Source organism: Petromyzon marinus (genome assembly GCF_048934315.1).
Source record: "Petromyzon marinus isolate PM22_M1 ecotype Great Lakes invasive population chromosome 68 unlocalized genomic scaffold, UKy_Petmar_22M1.pri1.0 chr68_unloc.1, whole genome shotgun sequence".
NCBI classification, from domain to species: Eukaryota; Metazoa; Chordata; class Hyperoartia; order Petromyzontiformes; family Petromyzontidae; genus Petromyzon; species Petromyzon marinus.
The window spans coordinates 1,697,896-1,707,754 of record NW_027422597.1 but is presented as its reverse complement, the minus strand read 5'-3'; the positions used below and the strand labels follow the sequence as shown (position 1 = coordinate 1,707,754).

The 9,859-nt window shown below is 50.1% G+C and overlaps 1 long non-coding RNA gene across 1 annotated transcript; it reads right to left on the bottom strand.

Annotated features, from left to right (window-relative positions):
* Positions 1-4,834: 4,834 nt before the first annotated feature.
* Positions 4,835-9,651, bottom strand: LOC142907992 (uncharacterized). Its single transcript, XR_012931547.1, has 3 exons — positions 8,993-9,651; positions 7,912-7,984; positions 4,835-5,371 (listed from the first exon to the last, which is right to left on the bottom strand). It is a non-coding gene; the product is annotated as an uncharacterized LOC142907992 (long non-coding RNA).
* Positions 9,652-9,859: the final 208 nt, after the last annotated feature.

The following is a 9,859-nucleotide window of genomic DNA, read 5'->3' as shown; positions in this document are numbered from 1 at the left end:
GAGGTCGTGGGTACGATCCCGACCCTGTGAGATGTTAACTACCTCACCTGGAATGCAGGAGGTCGTGGGTTCGATCCCGACCCTGTGAGATGTTAACTACCTCGCCTGGTATCCAGGAGGTCGTGGGTACGATCCCGACCCTGTGAGATGTTAACTACCTCGCCTGGTACGCAGGAGGTCGTGGGTTCGATCCCGACCCTGCGAGACGTTAACTACCTCGCCTGGTATACAAGAGGTCGTGGATTCGATCCCTGACGCTGTGAGATGTTAACTACCTCGCCTGGTATGCAGGAGGTCGTGGGTTCGATCCCGACGCTGCGAGATGTTACCTACATCGCCTGGTATGCAGGAGGTCGTGGGTTCGATCCCGAGCCTGCGAGATGTTAACTACCTCGCCTGGTACGCAGGAGGCTGTGGGTTCGATCCCGACCCTGTGAGATGTTAACTCCCTCGCCTGCTATACAGGAGGTCGTGGGTTCGAATCCGACCCTGTGATATGTTAACTACCTCGCCTGCTATGCAGGAGGTTGTGGGTTCGAATCCGACCCTGTGAGATGTTAACTACCTCGCCTGCTATGCAGGAGATCGTGGGTTCGATTCCGACCCTGTGAGATGTTAACTACCTCGCCTGGTATACAGGAGGTCGTGAGTTCGATCCCGAGCCTGCGAGATGTTAACTACCTCGCCTGGTATGCAGGAGGCTGTGGGTTCGCTCCCGACCCTGCGAAATGTTAACTACCTCGCCTGGTATGCGGGAGGTCGTGGGTTCGATCCCGACCCTGCGAGATGTTAACTACCTCGCCTGGTATGCGGGAGGTCGTGGGTTCGATCCCGACCCTGTGAGATGTTAACCACCTCGCTTGGTATGCAGGAGGTCGTGGGTTCGATCCCGACCCTGCGAGATGTTAACTACCTCGCCTGGTATACAGGAGATCGTGGGTTCGATCCCGACCCTACGAGATGTTAACTACCTCGCCTGGTATCCAGGAGGTCGTGGGTACGATCCCGACCCTGTGAGATGTTAACTACCTCACCTGGAATGCAGGAGGTCGTGGGTTCGATCCCGACCCTGTGAGATGTTAACTACCTCGCCTGGTATGCAGGAGGTCGTGGGTTCGATCCCGACCCTGTGAGATGTTAACTACCTCGCCTGGTATGCAGGAGGTCGTCGGTTCGATCCCGACCCTGTGAGATGTTAACTACCTCGCCTGGTATGCAGGAGGTCGTGGGTTCGATCCCGACCCTGTGAGATGTTAACTACCTCGCCTGGTATGCGGGAGGTCGTGGGTTCGATCCCGACCCTGTGAGATGTTAACTACCTCGCCTGGTATGCAGGAGGTCGTGGGTTCGATCCAAGACCCTGTGAGATGTTAACTACCTCGCCTGGTATACAGGAGGTCGTGGGTTCGATCCCGACCCTGTGAGATGTTAACTACCTCGCCTGGTATGCAGGAGGTCGTGGATTCGATCCCGACTCTGTGAGATGTTAACTACCTCGCCAGGTATACAGGAGGTCGTGGGTTCGATCCCAGACCCTCTGAGATGTTAACTACCTCACCTGCTATGCAGGAGGTTGTGGGTTCGAATCCGACCCTTACGATGCCTGCTGCTGCTGCTGTATATTTGGAGTTTGCGTTTCTCTCTGTCTCTCCCACACCCGTGGTCATGTGGATTTTTCTCCGGGTCCTCCGGTTTTTCCCTCCACATTTAGAATAAACGTCACGTGTCTTGAGTATTTAGCTACTGATATAAATGTCCACGTTATGATGATGATGATGATAATGCTGATATCAGCCACTCGGATGAGCTGCTATCATCCGTGATGGCCCAGGTCGCTTCTACCAAAGAGCTACTACATACCTCAGTGGGCCTTACCTGGTAAAATAAAAAAAATAGTTTAGTCTATGGATGTCTGTGTATCTCTATGGGTGTCTATGTGTATCTATGGGTCTCTATGTATCTCTATGGGAATGTGCATCTTTATGGGTCTCTATGTGTATATCTATGGGTCTCTATGTGTATCTCTTTGGGTACCTATGTGTAACTCTATGCGTTGAGAGTATTTGGCCGCTGCTATGAATTTCCACACGGTGATGATGATATCAGCCACTCGGTTGAGCCTCTATTATTTACGATGGCCAGGTCACTTGTGACGAAGAGCTTCACAGCAAAAAAAGTCGGGCCCTATACGTGCTGTAAAATAAAAAATAAAATAAAATTATGTAGGGGTTTCGATTTAAAGCTTTCGTGACTGCAGGCATTCATATTCTTGGTTCTTTCGGTAAAGTCACCACCACGTAGAAGGGAAATCATAAATTAATAAAAAAAATATAAAACATAATGAAATAAAATTCTCACGACGTTTCGGCCACAACGCAGGATGGCTGCTTTGGTTGTGGCCGAAACGTCGTGAGAATTTTATTTTATTATGTGACTTTACCGAAAGAACCAAGAATATATAGGGGCTTGTTTTGATAGAAAATGCGTGAAAGAGAAATGTGAGAAAGGGCACGATAAGAGGCTGAGACGGAGACCAAGGTACGCTGTTGGGGCAAAGGTGTAATGCCCTCACTGAGCTATTATAAGTAGCTATTTTTTTAGAAAAAAAAAAACCGGTCTGGCCATCAGTGGGAACTACTCAAAACGTTCTCTACTACTCAAAACGTTCATTCTCCAGACTCATAGAAACACACAGAGATCCAGAGACCCATATAGAATCATAGAGACCCACGGACACTCACAGAAACCCACAAAGACCCAGACTCAAATTAAACAACTTTTTTTTATTTTACCAGGTAAGGCCCCACTTAGATATTTTTCAGAAGCCACCTGGCCAACACAAATGATGGCAGCTCAACGGAGTAGCGGATATCATCCTAATCATCATCATCACGGGGACATTTATAGGAGCAGTCAACTACTCTAAAACTCGTGACGTTGATTCTAAATGTGGAGGGGAAAACCGAAGGACCTAGAGAAAAATCCACGGAGGGAGAAAGAGAGAGAGAGAGACGCAGACTCCAAATATACAGCAGCAGGCGTCAGGGTCGGGATCGAACCCACGACCTGCTATATATACCAGGCGAGGTAGTTAACATCTCACCACCGCGACAGGCTGATGTGGTACAGGAGGATGTGTAGCTTTAATGGACTTACCAATTACCGGTACCAGCGGTGTCAAGATCGGCCACCGTGGAAGGGGGCTCGTGAAGGGCGCTGAGACTTCGCGTTTCCCGGTTAGGTGCACCCTGAGGCTACTGTGGGAAGTTGGAGGCAGTCGCCCTCCAGCAATAGCGGAGGAGCGATGCTCACGACAACGTGCAGAGGGCCGCGTGGATAAAACGCAGCTGGGTGCGAACAGTAGCGAGCACAATTTGTGCATCTGCCGGTCATCTCAGAAAACCCACAGCACCTGGGGGGGGGGGGTGTCCCGTGACCTCCTCCTGCACCTAGCCTGCCACAGCAGTACAATCCACTGGCACCCGAGACATCCTCCTACTGCACATAGCCTGGCCCAAGCAGTCCAAACCCACGGCACCTGGGCCATGTCCCGTGACCTCCTCCTGCACCTAGCCTGCCACAGCAGTACAATCCACTGGCACCCGAGACATCCTCCTACTGCACATAGCCTGGCCCAAGCAGTCCAAACCCACGGCACCTGGGCCATGTCCCGTGACCTCCTCCTCCTCCTCCTCCTCCTCCTCCTCCTCCTCCTCCTCCTCCTCCTCTTCCTCCTCATCCTCCTGCCAGCAACAGCATCAGGAAGAGCCTTGCACACACTCAAACTGAGTGGGACGAACGGTGGCTGCTGCTGCTGCTGCTGCTGTTCTGATGCTGCTGCTGCTACCGCTGCTGTTTTTAGTTCACTGATTCTTACCCTGGGACATCTCGCACCATCCTGGAGGTGCGAGATGCCCCTTCTGGGGGGTGGGAGGGTGCAGGGTGCGAGACATGGCCAGAAGTTTTTTTTTCTTCACTTTTGGAAGTTAAATCATCGACAGCGCGGACAACTACGAGACACGCGAGTTCCAACTACGCCGAGTCTCGTCAAACCCCTACGCGTTTAGGGGGGCCGTCCATAAATGACGTCACGCGATTTGGGACGGTTTTTGACCCCCCTCCCTTCGTCACACGGCGTCATAAAAGGTCAGACCCCCCCCAAATCGTCATTGATGTGCGTATTTAATGTGGCACTGCACTCTGACGTTGTGGGAGAAGGTATTAATTAAAAAAAAAGTCTATTTAATTAAGTAGAACGTGTTGTCTGTGTCTATTTAAAGTTGCGCATCTTGACGTGACGTCACATTTCTCAACTCCTCTTATTTGGTTCTTTCGGTAAAGTCACCGCCACCACGTAGAATGAGAATAAAATAATAAATTGATAAAATAAAATAACACAATAATATTCTAACACGACGTTTCGGCCACAACACAAGCGGCCTTCATCAGGTGAAGGGGGCGAGACTGTCTGGTAGGACAGCGCTGGAGTGAAAGAGCCACGTTCAGATCACGGCCTTTAAGCTGTGTGAGAGGAACAAAGCGCCTTGACAAAGGAATTAGCATATAATTTAGCATTGAAATAGCTGAGTGATTAGCTTGTGACTGGTCACATAAATAGCTATGTTAAAGTCTAAGCATACACATCCGCAGAGGCACCCCTTGACAAAGGAATTAGCATAGAATTTAGCATTGAAATAGCTGAGTGATTAGCTTGTGACTGGTCACAGAAATAGCTATGTTAAAAGTTAAAGCATACACACCCGCAGAGGCACCCATTGTTAAAGGAATTAGCATAGAATTTAGCATTGAAATAGCTAAGTTAAGGCATACACATCCGCAGAGGCACCCCTTGACAAAGGAATTAGCATAGACTTTAGCATTGAAATAGCTGAATGATTAGCTTGTAACTGGTCACAGAAATAGCTACCTTAAAGTCAGAGCATACACATTCACCGAGGCACTTAGTACAAATCAAAACAGGAGAATTTAGCATTGAAATAACTAGGCGAATCCAGCATTGAAACAAACTGAGTGATTAGCTAGTGACTGGTCACAGAAATGACTACACATCTGAGCTATTCACAGTACTATATAGTGAACCAATAAAAAACTAAAATATAAATTACCTTCATGTTATCAATAAACTCCACCCCCCCCCTCCCCTTCCCCCCGCCATGGTCATACATATTCACAAATGTCTGACATAACAAAGTCCATCTTCCTCGCCTGCGGGGCAGAGTGTACAGCAGAGGCCGCTCCTTGTTGCGAAGGAACCTCGGTTGCAACGTCCGTCGAGCGGAGCCGCGTGGGCGGATGCGAGGATGAGTAGGGGGAGGATGAGGAGTAGGAGGGTGAGTAGGAGGATGAGGATCTGCGGGCGACAAACCGATGGGCCCCCCAGCGTCATTTGGAGTTTGGGGGGATCGGGGATCGGGGATCGGGGGATGGATGGGGGGCAGATTGATTTATCACGAGATTATTTTCACTTAAGGAGCCGGGTGACGGTGGATCTTTGTCTTTGTATGTGTGGTGGCCTCATTGACGTCGGAGGCTGTTCATTGGAGGCAATTACAGTGGCGAATCTGATACTTGAAGAGGTGCTAAAGTTGAGGCTTAAGGGCCGCGATCACTGAGCGTGGCTTTGTTCGCTCCAGCGCTGTCCTACCAGACAGTCTCGTCCCTTCACCTGACGAAGGCCGCTTGCGTTGTGGCCGAAACGTCGTGAGAATTTTATTGAATGGAGAATAAAATAATAAGATAAAACATAAAAAAAATCCTCATGACGTTTCGGTAAAGTCACGTAGAATGAGAATAAAATACAATAAAATATAACAATAAAATTCTCACGACGTTTCGGCCACAACTCGTGTTCACCTTCTGAAGCGCTCGCTCGTCACCGTGACGTGCGCGATGACCACCACCACCACCACAACCATCACCACAACCACCACAACCACCACCACCACCACCACCATCACCACCACAACCACCACCACAACCACCACCACCACCACCACCACCACAACCACCACCACCACCACAACCATCACCACAACCACAACAACCACCACAACCATCACCATCACCACCACAACCACCACAACAACCACCACAACCACCACCACCACCACCACAACCACCACCACCACCACAACCATCACCACCACCATCACCACCACAACCACCACAACAACCACCACAACCACCACCACCACAACCACCACCACCACCACAACCAGCACCATCACCACCACAACCACCACCACAACCACCACAACCACCACCACAACCACCACCACCACAACCACAACCACCACCACAACCACCACCACAACCAGCACCATCACCACCACAACCACCACCACAACCACCACCACCACCACAACCACCACAACCACCACCACCACCACCACCACAACCACCACAACCACAACCACCACAACCACCACCACAACCAGCACCATCACCACCACAACCACCACCACAACCACCACCACCACCACAACCACCACCACCACCACAACCACCACCACCACCACCACCACAACCACCACCACAACCACCACCACCACCACAACCAGCACCACCACCACCACAACAACCACCACAACCACCACCACCACGTGACTTTTACTTCGTGTCGCGCGCGGTGCATTTAGCGCCACAGCGCGTGGATGTTCAGCGTGTTTGTTTATTTGTGTTCGCTGGTGACTTTGCGTGTTTCATGTCGGAATCGCCTCCAGTGCTGTTTGCTCCTGGCGGCAATGAAAGTTGTTTTAAAAGTCTAAAGTCTTCCCCGTGATCGCGTGGATTTGTCTTCGGATCCTCCACATTTAGAATCAACATCGCCACGTGTTCAGAGTTATTTGACTGCTGCTGTACATTTCCACGTGGTGATGATATCAGCCGCTTCACTGAGCTGCTATGAATGTGGCCCGGTCGCTTCTGAAAAAAATAACTACATAGCTCAGTGTGGCGTTACCTGGTCCCATACTAAAAAGGATACAACAACAGACAGATAAATTTTGATTTAAAGCTTTCGTGACTGCAGTAATTCATATTCTTATTTTTTTCGGTAAAGTCACGTTGAAGAGAAACAACAAAATAACAAAATATATATAAAACAATAAAAATTCTCACGACGTTTCGACCATAACTCAAACGGTCATCAGGTGATGATAAAGTCACGTTGAAGAGAAACAACAAAATAACAAAATATATATAAAACAATAAAAAATTCTCACGACGTTTCGACCATAACTGAGGTGATGACCGTTTGAGTTATGGTCGAAACGTCGTGAGAATTTTTTATTGTTTTATATATATTTTGTTATTTTGTTGTTTCTCTTCAACGTGACTTTACCGAAAAAACTAAGAATAACAGACAGATAGTTTAGATTAGTCTGTGGATCTTTATGGGTCTCCAGGTGTCTGTAATTCTCCACGTGATGATAAGCCACCTCGTTGATCTTTTGCGATGGCCAGGTCGCTTCTGAAAACGAGCTACGGTATCTCAGCTGTGCCTTAACTGGTAAAATAAAACATCGTTTAGTTTTCGTGTGCGTCTCGATGGGTGTCTGCGGCTCTCTGTTTCTGTGAGTATCCGTGGGTCTCTACGGTTCTGTATAGGTCTCTGGCACTCTGTGGATTTAACCGAGTTAAGTAAACATTTTATTTTTCATCGTGAGGTTCGGGCGCGTGGGGTAAACGAGAAACCGGTCACAGGACACAATGCCACGCACGGTTCAACAAGCACGCGGAATGATACAGAGGCACGCGTTCCTGTAACCTCACTGGAACCCCCATCCCTCCCCGTCTCTATCTCTCAGAGGCGCTACAGCAACAGCCCCCCCGGGGAGAGGGAGATGCGTTCCTGTGTCTCTGCGTCGCTACGTGCACGGGGGGACTCACCCGGGTAAGGAGGAGAAGGCGGGAAACTCCACGGCTCTTCAAATCCATGGCATCCGGCGCTGTTCCCCTATCTCTAAAGCACGCGCATGTGTGAGTGTGAAACAGAGAGTCTGTGAATCACCTGTGTCTCTCTCACATCTCTTGCTCACCTGGGTATCTCACTAGTGTCTCTGTGCCCCATACTTGTATCTCTGTCGCCTGCCTCTCTCACCTGTGTGTCTATCGCCTGTCTCTCTCTCTCTCTCGCTAACCTGTGTGTGTGTGTGTCTATACTCTTTGGTTCTTTGGGTGAAGTCGCGCAGGTAGAAAATAACTCACGACGTTTCTGGCGCAACACAAGCGTCCATTATCAGGTGGGAAAGAGTGTGTCTCGCTGACCTGAATTCCCAGCTGTCTCACCTCTCTCTCTCTCTCTCTCGTCTGCCTCTCACCTGTGCGTCGCTGTCTCTCTCTCTCTCTCTCACCTGCGTATCTCTCACCTGCGTCTCTCTCTCTCACCTGGCCCTCTCACCTAAGTGTATCTCTCACCTGCGTCTCTCTCTCTCTCTCTCACCTTTCTCTCTCTCTCTCTCTCACCTGCGTCTCTATCTCTCACCTGCGTCTATCTCTCGCCTGTCTCTGTCTCTCGTTTCTCTCTCATTTGCGTCTCTCTTTCTCTCCTTCACCTGCGTCTCTCTCTATCTCACCTTTCTCTCTCACCTGGCTCTCTCACCTGCGTCTATCTCTCACCTGCGTCTCTCTCTCTCTCTCACCTGCGTCTCTCTCACCTGCGTCTCTCTCACCTGCGTCTCTCTCTCTCTCTCACCTGCGTCTCTCTCTCTCTCACCTGCGTCTCTCTCACCTGCGTCTCTCTCTCTCTCTCTCACCTGCGTCTCTCTCACCTGCGTCTCTCTCTCACCTGCGTCTATCTCTCGCCTGTCTCTGTCTCTCGTTTCTCTCCCATTTGTGTCTCTCTCTCTCCTTCCCCTGCGTCTCTCTCTCTCTCTCTCACCTGCGTCTCTCTCTCACCTGCGTCTCTCTCTCACCTGCGTCCATCTCTCGCCTGTCTCTGTCCCTCGTTTCTCTCCCATTCGCGTCTCACCTATTTCCAGATCACGCTCATCTGGTCGCTGTCTCTCTGTGCCTCTGCTGTATCGCAATCTCGCGACCCTTCCATGCGCACGCGGGAGATCTGCGCACCTCTTGAGACACTTCCTGAACACTGCGAACCGGGGCGTGACAACGAAAACAACGAAAACATGTATTGGCTCAGGCCTGCAGTCTCCCCTCTCACCCCACCTGCATCGTTCATCGTTCTCTTCCTATCCACCAACCAACCCCGTCCCTTGGTCTCGCTCGCCCTCTCTTCTTCTTCTCCTCTCTCTCCGCCTCTCGCTGTTGGCTCCTTTCTCTTTCCCGTCTATTCCCTCCCTGGCAATCAAACAAGAGGTGTTAAGACGTTCAAACACCAATTAAATACCTCCCAAGGACATCGCGGTGGCTTGGAAGAAATGTTAACAACCTCGCCTGGTATGCAGGAGGTCGTGGGTACGATCCCGACTCTGACTCCTGCTGTATATTTCGAATTTGTGTGTGCCTCTCTCTCTCTCTCTCCCTTTGGTGGCCACTGCGTGGATTTTCCTCCGGGTCTCCCGGCTTTCCCCCCCTCCAATTAAAATCAACGTCACGCATTTAGAGCCCTTGTCTGCTGCTGTAAATGTTTACGTGATGATTCGCTTCGTTGAGCTATCGTTTGTTTATCCAAGTCGCTTCTGAAAATAGGTCGACAACTCAGTGGGTGCCTCACCTAGTAAAATAAAAAAAAATGTATAGTTTTAGTATGGGTCTCGATGAGTGTGGGTCTCTACGGGTCTCTGGGTTTACGTGGGTCTTCGCGGGTCTCTATGGCTCCTTATGGTTCAAATTTTGATCTTTGGATCTACGCGGGTCTCTGAGCATGTAGAATCGT